The sequence below is a fragment of the Sus scrofa genome, chromosome 7, assembly GCF_054392235.1.
Source record: "Sus scrofa isolate SSC_HxYL_T2T_F1_AM1 chromosome 7, Sscrofa_HxYL_maternal_Yorkshire_Landrace_v2.0, whole genome shotgun sequence".
NCBI classification, from domain to species: domain Eukaryota; kingdom Metazoa; phylum Chordata; class Mammalia; order Artiodactyla; family Suidae; genus Sus; species Sus scrofa.
The window spans coordinates 46,448,556-46,465,436 of NC_139389.1; the positions used below are offsets into that span (position 1 = coordinate 46,448,556).

General features: G+C 43.0%; 1 protein-coding gene across 14 annotated transcripts in view; it reads left to right on the top strand.

Annotated features, from left to right (window-relative positions):
- Positions 1-16,881, top strand: part of BICRAL (BICRA like chromatin remodeling complex associated protein) — a 109,297-nt gene that overhangs the window by 54,816 nt on the left and 37,600 nt on the right. For 4 of the 14 annotated variants that reach the window (XM_084968162.1, XM_084968161.1, XM_021098729.2 and 1 more), the window contains one exon: positions 2,742-2,802. The exons of 8 other annotated variants lie outside the window; for them this stretch is intronic. The gene's annotated coding sequence lies outside the window, so the exon portion shown is untranslated. Of the gene's footprint in view, positions 1-2,741; positions 2,803-16,292; positions 16,440-16,881 lie in introns of all 14 variants that reach the window. 2 more of the 14 variants (XM_003356632.6, XM_084968160.1) reach the window with 1 other exon arrangement.

Below are 16,881 nucleotides of genomic sequence, written 5' to 3' on the forward strand. Positions count from 1 at the left end.
TGGTTATTTCAGTGTTGTCATTGCTTCCGTTCGCGAAGTCTGCATGTCACTGGAGCAGATTCTCTAAAGAACTGATTATTTTTAGTGCAAGAAAGTAATAAATTTGGCAATCAATGATTGAAACAGAAAAATCAGCTTTTATGGGAGTTCCCATCGTGGCACAGTGGTTAACGAATCCTACTAGGAACCATGAGGTTGCTGTGGATCCCAAGTTGCTGTGGCTCTGGCGTAGGCTGGCAGCTACAGCTCTGATTAGACTCCTAGCCTGGGAACCTCCATATGCCGCAGAAGTGGCCCTAGAAAAGGCAAAAAAAAGAAAAAGAAAAATCAGCTTTTATCTGGCAGTATAATACAAGAATTCTTTGAAATTTAGTAGTGTAACTGAAGAGAACTGACGCATCTTTTTAGTATGTATGATTCTATGTAGTGAAGTATCATAAATTATCATAATTATGTAATTTTACTTAATATTTAATAACAACCAGGGCTGCAGCATTTCTTTTTTGTTTCTCAGTCATTTCCTGTGTATTGTTTTCCATAGTCAGTAAAATGTCTCTCATAAAACACGGTAAAGAAATTATGAAAACATTTTTGACAGGGCATCTGTTTTTCCTACATTTAGAGTTGTTTTTTCTTTTCTATAAGGGCTAATGTTGGTGCCCTCAAAGAGCCATACATGGCTGTGCCAGAGACTCCTGAACTTAGGCTTTCACTTCTGAGTCTTTTAATGAACATAACTATTAATATATTTATTTTTTTGGCCCCACCCTGTGATACATGGAAGTTCCTGGCCAGGGATCAAACCTGTGCCACAGCAGCAACCTGAGCCACTGCAGTGACAATGCTGGACCCTTACCACTGTGCCACAAGGGTAATTTTGAACATAACTATTATTAATATAATAATTACTGCTGAAGATTTGGGGACTCCAAGGAAATATGTTATGTTCAGTACATAGATCCCTGTTTTAAGGAGATTTATTAAATATTAAATTGTTTATCATGGAAGGGTACACATTTTTTTTGTCCTGTGGATCGTAAAATACATGACATTCCCCTCTGCCTCAGGAGTTGAACCATCTGATATGGAGCAGAGATGGGGGATCAGCTGACCTCTCAACGCTTTTCCTGCCCAGCAGGGGTGCCCGGCTAGGTGCTTCAGGGCCAAGTATAAGCTGGTGATCCTTGATAACAGACCACCAACCCTGCCTTCCAATCCTGGGCTTTATGATTGTGCAAAAGTGCTCATGTGTAGCCTAGTTGCATATTCTTGGAAACTTGTGAGAACTTTAAATCAAAATCTTTCCTAAGTAATTTAACTGAGTTGGGCACATTTGTATCAGACCATTGCCTTAAACTCTAATAGCATGAAGAGACTGAATGGAATTTCATGGAATTTATAAGCTGATGAGGGAGTCACATCTAGTAACATGTCAGACATTCTAGTGAGCAGTTCATTTTGTCTGGGGATTTTTTTTTTTAAAGAAGGCAATATCCTTTTCCTCAAAGCCTTAGATAAGTAGGCACAGTCAGTTGACCACTTGGAGGTGGGCGGGAAGTCTTTTGTCTTCTAAGTAAAGGGACAAGTGCAAAGCCAAAGAATTGAAAAAGTAGGAGTTCCTGTTGTGGTGCAGTGGCAGCAAAGTAGCCGTGAAGAGGCAGGTTCAATCCCTGGCCTCCCTCAGCAGGTTAAGTGTCTGGCGTTGCCATGAGCTGTGGTGTAGGTCGCAGATGCAGTTCAGATCCTGCGTGGCTGTGGCTGTGGCTGGCAGCTGCAGCTCCAATTTGACCCCTAGCCTGGGAACTTACATAATGCCGCGGGTGTGGTCCTAAAAAGACAAAAGAGTTGGAGTTCCCGTCATGGCTCAGTGGTTAATGAATCCGACTAGGAACCACGAGGTTGTGGGTTTGATCCCTGGCCTTGCTCAGTGGGTTAACGATCCGGCGTTGCCGTGAGCTGTGGTGTAGGTTGCAGACATGGCTCGGATCCCGTGTTGCTGTGGCTCTGGTGTAGGCCAGCGGCTACAGCTCTGATTGGACCCCTAGCCTGGGAACCTCCATATGCCACAGGAGTGGCCCAAGAAATGGCAAAAAGACAAAACAAAAACAAAAAACTAAAAAAGCAAGAATTGAGAAAGTGGTATTAGGTAGGTTTAGGGAACATCAAATGGTCAAGATGGCAAAGAAACAGGGTTCCTCATGTGGGGGAGGGGGAGGGTGCGATGGGGAGGAGGCACAAAATGAGGTCAGGGCCTATTTGATGGACTGGTATTCTCAGTTCCCTGATGCCTAAAAACCATACTAAAAGTTGCCTGGCTTTGTACTGTTTTTGTTTAAATCTGGGCTCTGCCTTCTGTTGGGCTCGGAAGATAGGCATCGTGGAGGTAATCACAAAGACCCATGTCTGATCAGCGTCGAAAGACACGGTTGTTGGTTTTAGAATTCTGGGTAGAAAACCCCAAAAACAGCCCAAGGTTGTCCGAGAAAGATTCACAGAGATGGGTTCAAACTAAGTTTTGAATAGTGGGTGGAATTTCAGTAGATGTAGAAGAGGAAGAAGAGCGTCTCAGGTAAGAAAATTTTCACCGGGACAAGGTCAGGTGCTGAGAAAGTGTGCATTGTGTTTTGGGGGCTGGGGGAGTGGCAGTTTGGCCAGAATAGAGTACAGGGGAATAGTGGGAAATAACTTTAGCCGCACTGTGCAGTCTAGGTTTAAATATCATTCTTTGTTTTCCACTTTAGATTGTTCTCCCATAGGAATAACCTGGTGTCCAAAATAAGCATGCTTTCTTGGAAAACTGAAGTAAGTTTCAAGGAACAAGGAATAAGCACATTTTCCCTGGTGTGCCTGATTTTTTCAGGTGTTGCCCTGTTCTGGCCAGCATGTTGGAAAGGGTGATAAGTTCATTTCAAAAAATGTTCATTGACCATAATGAGATATCACCTCATATCTGTTAGAATGGCTTTTATCTGCAAGACAAGAGCTGATAACGTGTTGGCAAAGATGTGGGCAAAAGGGAACCCCCCCCTGCCCTGGGCATTGTTGGTAGGAATGTAGATAGGGCAGCCACTATGGAAGACAGTATGGAGGGTCCTCAAAAAATTAGAACTAAAGCTACCATATGATCCAGCAACCCACTTCTAGATACATATTTGAAGGAAATGAAATCACTCTCTTGACGAGATATCTGCACCCCATGTTCACTGGAGCGTTATTCACAGTAGCCGAGATAGGAAAACAACCTAGGTATCTGTTGATGGATGAATGGATAAAGAAATTTTTATTAATACAGGTATATGGACAGATACACACACACATACGTAATACAATGGAATATTGTTCAACCATAAAAAAAAAAAGAAGGAAATCCTGCCATTTGGGACAAAATGGATGAAGCATAAGCTAAGTGAAATAAGTCAGACCAAGATGGACAAATACTGTGTAATTCATTTATATATGGCATCTAAAAAAAGCTGTAGAAACCGAGTAGATTGGTAGTTGCCAGGGGTTGGGGGGGGGGTAGGGGGAGACGGTGGTCTAAGAGAGCAAACCTTGAGTTAGAAGATGAGTAAGTTCTGGACGTCTAATGTGTAGCATGGTGACTATCGTTACCAATATTGTGTACCCGCAATTTGTTGAGAGTAGATTTTAAATGATCTTACCACACCTTAAAAAAAAAAAAAAAGTAACTATATAGGTGAGTTATGGGTGTGTTTGTGGTAATCATTTCACAATATATATGTATATCAAATCATCAGATGGTATACCTTAAACTTACCCGATCTTATTTGTCAATTACATCTCAATAAAGCTGAGTGGGGGGAAAGGGTTCCTGGAGCTCCTGTCATGTCAGGTGCTATTCTGAGGTTCATTGGTGAACAGACACAAACCTCTGCCCTGGAGGAGCTGCCATTCTAATGTAAATAGGAGCGAATATAGTAAAGAGGAGAAGGGAGAAATAAATTGAGGGGAAGGGGTGGAGAGGGACTGAGGCCAAAGGTGGTAGAGGTGAGACATCCTCAAATGAGATCTCGCCTGAAGCATTTCCTTCAGTCAGTCGGCCAAGAAACCACCCTTCCCTTGAGTTTGGAGAGTTGGCAGCTTCAGTTTGTGGCTCTGAGCTGAGAGGCCCTTGTTTGCAGGTCTCACCTGCCTGCAGTTGGGGACAGGTTCTCCAGTTTGCCTGAAATGTGCCCGTGTGTGCAATAAAGTGGGGGGAAGAGAATGGCTAAACTCGGAGGTTCGGGGGCAAAATCCTCTAGTAATCCCAGATTCCTGGTGAATCAGCAGCTCTGGAGGCGGGAGGGGGAGACAGGATTCCATGGTTTTTTGGTTGTTTTGTTGGCTGTGCCCTCAGCACATGGAAGTTCCCACGTCAGGCATCAAATCCGAGCCGAAGGTGTAACCTGAGCCACAGCAGCAGTATTGCCGGATCCTTAATCTGCTGCACCACAGCAGGTACTCCTTGAAGTTTTTCTTTTTTCTATGTTTGTAATAACTAACTCCATATTATTTTGAAGCAAATCCCGGACATCATGTTAATTTATTCATATCTATTATAGTATGGGATCTCTAAAAGATACGAATTCTTATTTTATTTTTGTAGGGCTGTGGGTGTGGCATATAGAAGTTCCCAGGGTAGGGGTCAAATTGGAGCCACAGCTGCTGGCCTGTGTCACAGCCACAACAATGCCAGACCCAAACTGCTTCTGCAAGTTCTTTTTAAAAATATAACCCAGGAGTTCCTGTCGTGGCTCAGCAGAAGTGAATCTGACTAGGAACCATGAGGTTGCAGGTTTAATCCCTGGCCTCACTCAGTCGGTTAAGGATCTGGCATTGCCCTCAGCTGTGGTGTAGGTCACAGACGCGGCTCGGATCTGGTGTTGGCGTGGCTGTGGCCTAGACCAGCGGCTACAGTTTCAATTCGACCTCTAGCCTGGGAACCTCCGTATGCCACGGGTGTGGCCTTAAAAAGCAAAAAAAAAAAAAAAGAAAGGTAAAGCTATAACCCAAATTTCCTTACTACATCTAAAAATTTTTAACAGAATATATTTAATAAGTCACTAGAATTGTAGCATTTCAATGCCGATGGACTTTGGGAAATTACCCATTTCTTTGTCAGGATAAAGCTAGAATTCTGTGAGTTTTTAATTACACAAGGCCTTTGGGAGTACAGTCTTTGCATACAACGCAGCTGCTCTGGATCTTTATCCCATATTTATTATACCTGTTTATGTGCTATTTGCTGGGAATAGGGAGATGACTGTGACAAGGTTTCTACTGTTGAGAGCAGCACTTTCATACTGTCTTATATTACTGTGAATGTCTAGGAGGTGACATCAAGATTTGACGTCAGTCTTTCAGTTCACAGTCCTTGAGCCATCACTTAGTACCCAGCGCTCTTTCCCACCCCTGGCTGTGCAGTGGGAGAGAGTGGGCACTTAAGAGCGTCCTCCCAGGCTGCAGGGTGGGGTTGTTACTTTCTGAGTTTGGTATCTCTAGCTCTTGAACCACCTTAGATGTGAATCTAGATTCATCAAAGGCTTTCAGAACTCGGTGGTCTCCTTTGATGCTCTCCTTTTTCAGTCCTGGGACCCTCCCCTCTCCCCAGCCTGGCCCAACATTGGCAGTTGAGATTAAATGAGGATGAAGAGAGGCCTGGAAAGGTTTTCCTCAGGACCATCTTTGCATCAGTCAGACAACACATACATGGGTCTTCCGTCGGTAGATCCCCGTTAGATCTCAAGACCTGGAGAGGCCGTTAGCAAACTGGTTAAGCAGAATTTTTATCAGCCCTGAAAATTTTCATCGTGTATATTTCTCCTGGCTGATGATTCTCAAACTTGAGAATTCAGACCACCCAAAACTATTTCTTCAGATCCCTGTTTGAGAAACACTGATCTGTGTGGTTAATGGTTCTGTAGCCAGTAAACTTAAGATCATTATCACTGTGTTGGAATTTATCTTAAGGAAGTTTGATGTATTTATCAAAGAAGATTTATCACTATTCTCTTGTTAAAATAATTAGGAATGTCTTGATTTCCGTGGACCCCTGTGTTTCCATTTTCAGTTTGACCATTTTTTTTGATATATAAATCTTGTTAAAAATTTTTATTAGAATTGATTTATAATGTTCTGTCAATTTCTGATGTACAGCAAAATGACCCAGTCATATATATATATATATACACACACACACACATACATTCTTTTTCTCACATTATCCTCCGTCATGCTCCATCACAAGTGGCTAGATAGATATACAGGCAGTTTGACCACTGTTAAAGGTCATTCCAGCACACATCAAACCACTGAGTTCTGGGAGTTGGACAAGTTAAATGGTTTTCTCCCAGTTGAATAAGAGTTTTGCTGTTACTCAGTTGAAGCGGACATGTGGGGCATCACAGTGCCTCCACCAGCAACCTTCAGGCCTCCAAGACAGCTCCTGGACCCCTCAGAGAATCCTAGGTCTCCAGGGATCAAAGTTTTAAAATCACTGATGTGGCTGTTACCTTCATTTAGGGGGTGGAAAAAAATGGGCCCTGAGAAATTGGAGCATGTCAGTGATCACTTGGTCAGTGAATTCAGTATCCAGAGCAAGCCCTTTGACTTCCAAATTCAGTGCCTTTGACTTCCAAATCCCACCCCCCTCTACTCCCACCCTATGTTCCCAGCCCCTGTAAAGCCTTGCCAGGCTTCCCCTTGACCCCCTGAAGTTGGTCACTCTTTCCCCCCATGTTATAGAGCTTTTTTTAGCCTGCTGGATTGCTCAACTTATTACGCTTATTTCTACCCTAGCTCATTCCGAGTTGGGACTAAAGCAGCTTTAAGGCCTTCAAATTCTGTATTTCACGAGTTGAATGAACCAAGGTCCGATACTGCCTACATTAATTAATGGCCATCCTCTCTGACTTTGAGGAATTTTTTTGATTCTTCAGTTTTTCTCCTAATAATATTTCTTAGTTTTTTCCATCTTTCTTCCTTGCTGCTGGTAGGCTCTAGCTTGTGACAAAATGAAGTTCTTGGTTGAATAACAACAGAAAAACTCAGAACCCATCATGTTGAGTTTGACAGCATCTTTTTATTAAAAGTGGGTATAATTGTGAAAATGTAGTCTTGTTTTCATCTGATAGAATGTCATATTATTTCACAAAAAGTGCCTAGTGACTTCACCTGAAGAAGCTTGGGAACCCCATCAAAAATGCTAGCACTTGTCACATTGCATTGTGATGGATCGTTGCATCTTTTTTCCAAAAGAGAGGGCCTTAAAATTGGGAACCGTGCCAGGAAGTTTGACACAGAACCAAAGTTACAAAACTCAACACCCATAACAATGACAATATAGCAAAAGGAATAAAATGAGAAAATACCTTTTTTTTTTTTTTTTTTTTTTAATGGCTGCACCTGCAGCATATGGCAGTTTCTGGGCCAGGGATTGAATCTGAGTCACAGCTGTGGCCACATCAGACCCTTTAACTCACTGTTGCCAGGCCTGGGATTGAATCCATTACTCTACAGTGACCCAAGCCGCTGCAGTCAGATTCTTAACCCACTGAGCCACAGTGGGAACTCCAAGAACTCTTGATCCTCGGTGACATAAACAGTTTTACTTGCCCTGGATAAGTAGCTATTTTATGGTGTAACTTTTTGATCATGACATTTATCAGAATATTGTGTGCTAACCCTCCCACCAACCCCTCCCCCTAAAATTTTCGTTTATACTCTTTGCTGATATTCATTTAAACTCTGTCTTCAACCATGTCATATTCTCTGGTCAATAAAAATAATGAAGAAAATAAAGAATACTAAAACTTCAGTAAAATGTTAAAAAAAAAAAAAGGATATTGCTTTTACTTAAACACAAATTTACTTTTTGGGAGTTCCTATCATGGCTCAGCGATAACCAGCCTGACTGGTACCCATGAGGATGCGGGTTTGATCCCTGGCTCTGCTCTGTGGGTTAAGGATCTGATGTTGCCATGAGCTGTGGTGTAGGTTGAAGACGCGGCTCGGATCTGGCGTTGCTGTGGCCGTGGCGTAGGCCGACAGCTGCAGCTCCAACTTGACCCCTAGCCTGGGAACTTCCATATGCTGTGGGTGCAGCCCTAAAGAGACAAAATAATAATAATAATAATAATTTACTTTTTGGCCTTGCTTTTACAATCCTACAAACATGTTAAGGGTATTTACATTTCTTATTGCATTTTATGTCATACTCATTTGATATTACCAGTCCTTAACATAGGAACAGGCACATAGTGGGTGCTAAATGTTGGTTAAATTCTTTTTATTTATTTATTTATTTATTTATTTTGGTCTTTTTGCCATTTCTTTGGGCCGCTCCCGCGGCATATGGAGGTTCCCAGGCTAGGGGTCGAATTGGAGCTATAGCCACCAGCCTATGCCAGAGCCACAGCAACGCAGGATCCGAGCCGCGTCTGCGACCTACACCACAGCTCACGGCAACGCCGGATCGTTAGTTAACCCACTGAGCAAGGGCAGGGATCGAACCTGCAACCTCATGGTTCCTAGTCAGATTCGTTAACCACTGTGCCAGGACGGGAACTAAATGTTGGTTAAATTCTTAATTAATTCTTTTCACCCACTAAACAACTTTATTATAGTAGTAATTAAAGAAGCACCTTTCCCCATTCCCTAAGCTATTCTTCTGGGTAGAAAACAGATGGTGGCATGGGCTAAAACTACAATTTACTGTCTTCCTCTCCTCCTTTCCTCTTTCAGGATGCTCTGATCATAAAATTCATTCCAGTGAACTCATATAAGTTGTTCTTACCACCTAAAGTGAATCTTCTGAAACCTTAAAAATGGGTGTAGGGCCAAGATGGAATAACAGGGACTGGATTTACCTTCCTGCATAAAATGGTTAAAAAATTAGATAAAATAGGAGTTCCTGTCGTGGCTCAGCAGTTACCAAATCTGACTGGCATCCATGAGGGCACAGGTTTGATCCCTGCCCTTGCTCAGTGGGTTAAGGATCCAGCATTGCTGTGAGCTGTGGTGTAGGTCACAGACACAGCTTAGATCTGGTGTGGCTCTGGGGTAGGCCAGCAGCTACATCTCCAATTCGACCCCTAGCCTGGGAACCCCCATATGCTGCAGGTGCGGTCCTAAAAAGCAAAAAAAAAAAAAAAAGAAAGAAAGAAAGAGAGTTCTGTGGTGACTCAGCAGGTTAAGAACTAGACTAGTATCCATGAGTATGTGGGTTTGATCTCTGGTCTTACTCAGTGGGTTAAGGATCCGGCATTACTGTATCGCAGCCTAGGTTAAAACTGTGGCTAGGATCTGATCCCTGGCCAGAATTCTGTATGCTTCGTGGTGGCCAAAAAAGGAAAAAAAAAAAAAAAAAAAAAAAAAGCAAGCCTCCAGGAAATCAAACCATTTACAGGTAACTTGTGTCCTAGAAAAAGTTCAAAAATATCTATAGGAATTCAAAAATACCTAGTGCTCAATAATATAATATTAGCAATGTCTGAAATTCAGTAAAAAATTACCAAGCATGCAAAGGAGAACACCACCCATTATGAGAAGGAAAAAAAAAATCAATCGATACAGACAGACCCAGAAATGATATAAATGATAGAACTAGTAGAGAAGGACATTAAAAAGTTATCTCTATTCTGCATACTTTCAAGAAGGTAGAAAAAAGATTAAACATAATAAAGACATGGAAGGAGTTCCTTGGTGGCTCAGTGGATTAAGAACCTGGCACTGTCATTGCTGTAGCTCTGGTTACTGCTGTGACATGGGTTCAGTCCCTGGCCTGGGAACTTCCACATGCTGCAGGTGCAACCAAAAAATAGATAATAAAGACATGGAATATATGAAAAAGACCCATCTTATAGAGATGAAAATTACAATGTTTGAAAATAAAAATAAATTGGATGGGATTAAAACAAGCAGATTAGACACTGCAGAGGGAAAGATTAGTTTGCGTGAAGACATAGCAATAGGAACTGTCCTAATGAAAGCCAAAGAGATAATAAAACACTTAAAAAAATTTTTTTAGGAATTCCCGTTGTGGCACACCAGAAATGAATCTGAACTAGGAACTATGAGGTTTCAGGTTCTATCCCTGGCCTTGCTCAGTGGGTTAAGGATCCTGTGAAGCTGTGAGCTGTGGTAGGTCAAAGACTCGGCTCGGATCTGGGGTTGCTGTGGCTCTGTTGTAGGCCAGCAGCTACAGCTCCAGTTAGACCCCTAGCCTGGGAACCTCCATATGCCACGGGTGCGGCCCTGAAAAGTCAAGAGACAAAAATAAATAAATAAATAAATAAATAAAAAGCACTAGTAGCTGTGGAACCACTTCAAGCAGCACAATCATAGATAATTGGAGTCTCTGTAGGAGCGGCAGGGACACAAAGTACATGAAGTAATGACTGAAATTGTTCTAATTGGGGGAAAACTATAAACCTACAAATCCTAGAGGTTTAATGAACCCCAAGCACAAGAAGCATGAAGAAAACGATGCCAAGCTCTCTCATAATCAAATTGCTTAAAACCAGTGATAAAGAGAAATCTTTAAAGCATCCAGAGTTGGTGGGGGTGGAGTGGTGGCTATTATGTACAAAAGGATAAAAATAAAGAAGAATTCTGTTTGGAAATAATACAAGCAAGAGACACTGTAGCAGAGTTCCCTTTGTGGCTCAGTGGTTAATGAACCCGACTGGGATCCATGAGGATGCAGGTTGGATCCCTGGCCTGGGAACCTCCATAAAAAGCAAAATAAAAGAAACAGTGTAGCAATATCTTTAAAGAACCAAAAGAAAGGGGAAAAAAAAGAAAAAAGAAAAAAAACCCCTCAATTTAGAACAATGTGTCCAGTGAAATACATTTCAAAAATGAAAGCAAAATAAACACTTTTTAAAGACATGAAGGCTCAAAGAGTCCATCATCAGATCTGCACTACAAAAATCTTTAGGAGGAGAAACATGATACCAGATGAAAATCTGGATTTACTCAAAGGCATGAACAGCCCTGGAACTGGTAAACACGTGAGTAAAAATAAAAGTGACTGCAGGGCATTATACCCTCCGTAGCTCAGACAGAGGTCACATGAGAACACTGCAACCAACCATTTCATAGTTCATGACGGCTTAAAGGACATTTCCCCATGATCCCTCTAGCCTCAGCACCTTTTAGAGGTAAATTTATAGATGATACGGCATACACTGATGCTATATCAAATTGGTGTTAGGTAAAGCAGATGTCGGTAATTTTTCGTATGTTGGGAGGAAAGATTATTTTAGTGCCTCTTGGTGAGAGTTTTAAAGTTTTAGCTCATTAGTCACCATTTTCACTAGTTAATGTTTTTGGAAGAAGAAAAAGAACTGAGAGGCATATAAGGGAGAGAAGAGAAATAGCTGTTAAATGGAGTTCCCGTTGTGGTGCAGTGGAAACGAATCTGACTAGTATCTGTGAAGACAGGTTCCATCCCTGGCCCCGCACAGTGGGTTAGGGATCCAGGGTTGCCGCGAGCTGTGGTGTAGGTCACAGACGGCTCAGATCCCACGTTGCTGTAGTGTAGACCGGCAGCTGTAGCTCTGATTGAACCCCTAGCCTGGGAATTTCCATATGCCTCGGGTGCAGCCCTAAAAAAAAAAAGCAAACAAAAAACCCAAACAAAACAAAAAACAGAAATATTTGTTAAATTAGTCATGTACCACATTTCATCTTGTGAAGTTTTTGAAATCCTGTGTTATGACTTAATAGTTTTCTACTGCTGCTAGTTTAAGATATAAATCAGTAGAATTGATTGGTTTAGCCAGCTTTCCTGAAATAGCTGTTCTTGAAGCGAATACCTTTCTTGATATGAGAGCTCTGATTTCTGCCACCAACCCACCAACCCCCCCACCCCCCACCCCAGAGAGAAAAAAATTAAATAGCCTGTCATCTTCCTTTTTATCTCTGGCTTGGTGGGGAGGGGTCTTTAAAATTTGTGATCATAATGCAAATCAAACTATCTGTAAAATATCTCTTCTAGGATAGCTAATGTAGATTATTCTTTTTTTTTTTTTTTTTTTTTTTTTTGTCTTTTGTCTTTTGTTGTTGTTGCTATTTCTTGGGCCGCTCCCGTGGCATATGGAGGTTCTCAGGCTAGGGGTTGAATCGGAGCTGTAGCCACCGGCCTACGCCAGAGCCACAGCAACGCGGGATCCGAGCCGTGTCTGCAACCTACACCACAGCTCACGGCAACACCGGATCGTTAACCCACTGAGCAAGGGCAGGGACCGAACCCGCAACCTCATGGTTCCTAGTCGGATTCGTTAACCACTGCGCCACGACGGGAACTCCTTGTATTTATTTTTAAAAATAGACCTTGAAGTTCTCTTGCGGTCCAGTGGATTAAGGATCTAGCGTTGTCACCACAGCTGCTCAGATCGCTACTGTGGTACAGGCTCAGTCTCTGGCCTGGGAACTTCCACATGCCATGAGAGCAGCCAAAAAAAAAAAAAAAAAGGCCTTACATGCATGTAGCACAACATTTAAGAGGTAGAAAAGTATAAGAATATACCTTCCTCTGTGTTTCCAACCACCCAATTTCTCTCCCAGAAGCAGCTGGTGTTATTGGTTATTTGTGCCTCATCTCAGAGGCTGAATATTTACAAACACTTCTATATACTCCTCCCCAATACTTGAAAGTATAAATCAATTATAATACACCTACACAGTGGAATATCACACAGCTATGAAAAATAATGAGTCAGGTTTATATAAACTGACTTGGAAAAATATATTGTCAAAGGAACAAGAAAGGCGGGCACCTTTTGTGTTATGGACACAGAGGGATTTTTAAAAAAATATTTTAAATATAAATACCATAAAATTCATCTTTTTAAAAGTGCACAACTCAGTAGTTTAATCCCACAACATTTCCGTCACCTTAAGAAGAAACCCCATACCCATGACCTCTAGGTTTTTACTGTCTTTTGTAAAACCAGTCATGCTGCCCTGGATATTACACACATTCATTTCACACACGTGCAAGCATATTCTGCAGGACAAGTACTGGAAATATTTGCTAGATGAAATGATTTGGGCACTTAAAATTTTGAAAGAATTTGCTAAATTGCCCTCTTTAAAGGTTATGTAAGTTTGCACTCTCACTACCAAGGTATAAAATTTCCTATTTCCTCACTTCCTGACCACCATCATCCTTAACCAAACTATCTTTGCCCATCTGACAAATAATAGTATCCCATTGTAATCTTAATATGTATTTCTCTTACTTGAAGTGAGGGTGAATTTTTTTTTTTTTTTTTTTTTTTTTTGGCTGCATTTGTGTCATGCAGAAATTTCTGGGCCAGGAATTGAAGCTGAGCCACAGCAGTGACCCAAGCCACAGCAGTGACAATACCAGGTCCTTAACCCACTGTGCCACAAGGGAACTCTGAGGGTGATTATATGTTTAGGGTCTACTTGTCTGTTTTGTGGGCTGATTATTCATATTCTTTGATTTTTGAATAGCTTTTTTAAAAATAGGAGCTCTATATATTAGGGAGAAAAGCAATTTGTGATATGAATTGAAAGTATTTTCCCCACGTAAAGTTTTTGGTATTTTTTTTAAGTCTTTGAGTTTGTTCATTTTTTTTCTTTTATCATGGAGAATTTAAAAATTTTTTGGCCATCAAATTTGGCAATCTTTTATGATTTCTACATCTTGTGACATACTTAGACTTTCCTGTACTTTAAGCCTCCCCCCCCATTTAACTCATGTCCATCTGGAATTTATTTTTGTGTAAGTCGTGAGGTATGGACCCATCTTCTTTTCTCTAGGTGGCTGACACCTTTCCCCCACTGATTTGAAATGTCACTTTTACAGTGTCCTCTTGATTAAGAACAGTAAGAGCAATTTTAAATAGTAGCTTTAATTTTTTAGGAGTGGTAGTCAGGTGTCTGGACCAGGGATTTCTGCTCTCTGAGGTGCCTCTCAGGATTCTATGAGAATGGCGGTCCCCTTCCCCCCACCCCCTGACAGATCTGACTGCCGGAAACTGCTATTACTGAGGGTGTGTGTTCTTGCTCGAGTGTGTTGGGCCAAGACGTTGTTTTCAGCCACTGATCTAGGGATTTTTCCTTAGAGGGCTCAGCTGACACACAGCCTTAGAAGTTTCACCTGTGACCAGGGGCCCAGCTAGTGATCCCAGGTTTGTTACTTTCATGAGAAAAGAGCCTCAACGAGAGTTCAGAAGTAATGGGAAAATCTTTCCAAAGAAAACAAAGCTCTTCACTTTGGAGTCTTTAGTTTCTGATCTGCAGGTTATTGTCCCACTTTGGAATCATAGTCAGTTTCCACAACTTCCCTTTGGTCGTGTTACCTCGGTGGGCGAACGTCCTCCTGGGGAAAGGAATGCTGGTTGGGCTGTGCCACGACTGGCCCTCTGTGGAGCTGGGCATGTAGGGGGAAGAGTCCTTTCTTCTAAGTTGAAACTCTTCACTCAGGAAAGAGTGGGGCCCTTTAAACAGTAGGATTCTCAGGGTACCCCTGACCATAAAGGCTCCTAGAGTTCTACCTGGAGTGGGGTGGGGGCTGGAGGAGGAGGCCTGTCTGGTAGGTCTGGTGCCACCGAGTAGGGCCGGATGTCCCCCAGGAGCCTTCTGTCAATCCAGGGCTTTGAGCAGCCCACTGGGTTTGGTGGGGGGAGGGGTAGGCACAAAGGCTTTTAATGTCACCTGATATAATAAAATTGTTCCTTTATTTGGGCTGCTTAAGGAGTAGCTTGTCACTTTGAACTTGGGGTAGCAAGTGTCCTCTGTGCTTGAAAGTCCCAGTGGCAGTGACACCTTGGAGGAGGGACTGGTGCTACCTTCCTGTGTGTGTGTGTGTGTGTGTGTTAGACCTCGGTCACCTCCTCCAGTGGAGCAGCTAGGGACAGGTGTAAAGCGTGAGGGAAGCTGGGAGAGTCATGAAAGGGTTTTTCTTTGGTGTAAGCTTTTTTGTGTACGTTTTTATTAGTTTGTTCCGAAGACTGTTAGACCCTTAATACATTGGCAAAGGATACAGTGGAGCTCAATTTAAATGGTCATGTTGAAGTAAAGAAATTATATCCACGTTATAGGCCTAATTATAGGTCCTAATTGGCTAATTTAGTTCATGTGACTGCGATGCCTGGGAGATGAGCCCACGGCACCGTAATGAGCAGTCGCTGACGCTTGGCTCCATATTAAGTATCCGGCTTCAAGAGAACCTCCACACAAATTTCTACATATTTGTTTAATGAAAGTTTTCCTGTTTTCCTTTCCTGTCCCATTTTTACTCCTCAAAAGTTGGGTTAGGGGAGTTCCCGTTGTCGTGGCTCAGTGGTACAAACCTGACTAGTGTCCATGAGGATGCAGGTTCGAGCCCTGGCTCACTCAGTGGGTTAAGGATCTGGTGTTGCCATGAGCTGTGATGTAGGTTGCAGATGTGGCTTGGATCCCAGGTTGCTGTGGCTGTGGCGTAGGCAGGCAGCTGCAGCTTGGTTTCTACCCCTAGCCAGGAAACCTCCATATGCCGTGGGTGCTGCCCCCTGCAAAAAAGAAAAAAGAAAAAAAGGTGGAGTTGTGCTAGTTTGACCCTGACGAATGTGGTCTCTGAGTCCTAGACACAAATTTCACTTGCCACCTGCCCCTTTCACAGTCTTCACAGGGGATGTTACCGGGTTGCTTTTTTTTTTTTTTTGTCTTTTGTCCCTTTTTAGGGCCGCACCCATGGCATGTGGAGGTTCCCAGGCTAGGGGTCTAATCAGAGCCGCAGCCACCGGCCTATGCCAGAGCCACAGCAACACCAGATTCGAGCTGTATCTTCAACCTGCACCACAGCTCACAGCAACGCCGGATCCTTAACCCACTGAGTGAGGCCAGGAATCGAACCTGCAACCTCAGGTTCCTAGTCAGATTCGTTTCCGCTGCGCCATGACAGGAACTCCGATGTTACCTTTTGATAAGCTTTCCCCTGACTTCCTCCTGTCTCACCCAACATCTCTTCTCCACTGACATTCTACTCACATGGACCATCATCGCCCAGATCATTCGGCTGCTGAACCAATTCACCCATCAGCTGGAAGGTCCCAATCTGGGGGGTGGCTACTTACCCCTTCCAGACCCTTCCGAGGAAAGCAAGTTTCCTTCCACGTGGCAGGATACATTTTATATGTGTTTGGCTGTGTGACTGATAGGGTGGAAAGTTGAGGGGAACTGGAGAGGAGATGGCAGTTTTAACCAAGAAAAAACACTCAGTCGAAACCCTGCCTCTGCCTTCTTCGGGCGTGTCCCTCTTCTGGGCATCTCTTCAGGATTTCATTCCTCCGTCCAACTGCCGTTCACAACTGCCCTTTCCAACGGCTCCAGAACTCTTGGCCTTGGCATTCCGTGATGTAAATTATTCCACGCATGGCTCGAAATGGGTGCGAAGCAGTGTTGCCAGGTGTCGGATCACTAGTGTAAGTTTCCCGGATCTCGGGGGAGGGAGGAGAAAGAAAGGGGGGAGAACTGCACTTGGAATTTGTGCAGTTATTGTTTCAGCCAGAGCACAGCGATTGTGCCGGCTGAGCTGGATGCTGTCGATGGCTGGGAAGAGAGGGAGCCCTGGGCTTAGAGCTGGGGTGAATTTTTGGTTGAGATCTTCTGCTTTAAAGATTCTAGTGTTGGGATGTAGATTGTTTGGAATTGTACCGTTGGCACTGCTGCTGCTCTGGGAGGAACTTGGGACCTTGGAGCAAAGCCTCCGCAGAACTGCCTGGGGCTGTGGTGCCTCTTCTGTCTCAAAAAGTAGTGAGAACCGACTCTGCTGTTTTCCTAAAGACAGCCAAAATATGGCTAGAAGTCCAGATCACTCACCAGGTTGGGAAATACCCAGTCACAAAATTCAAAGACTTTTGTATG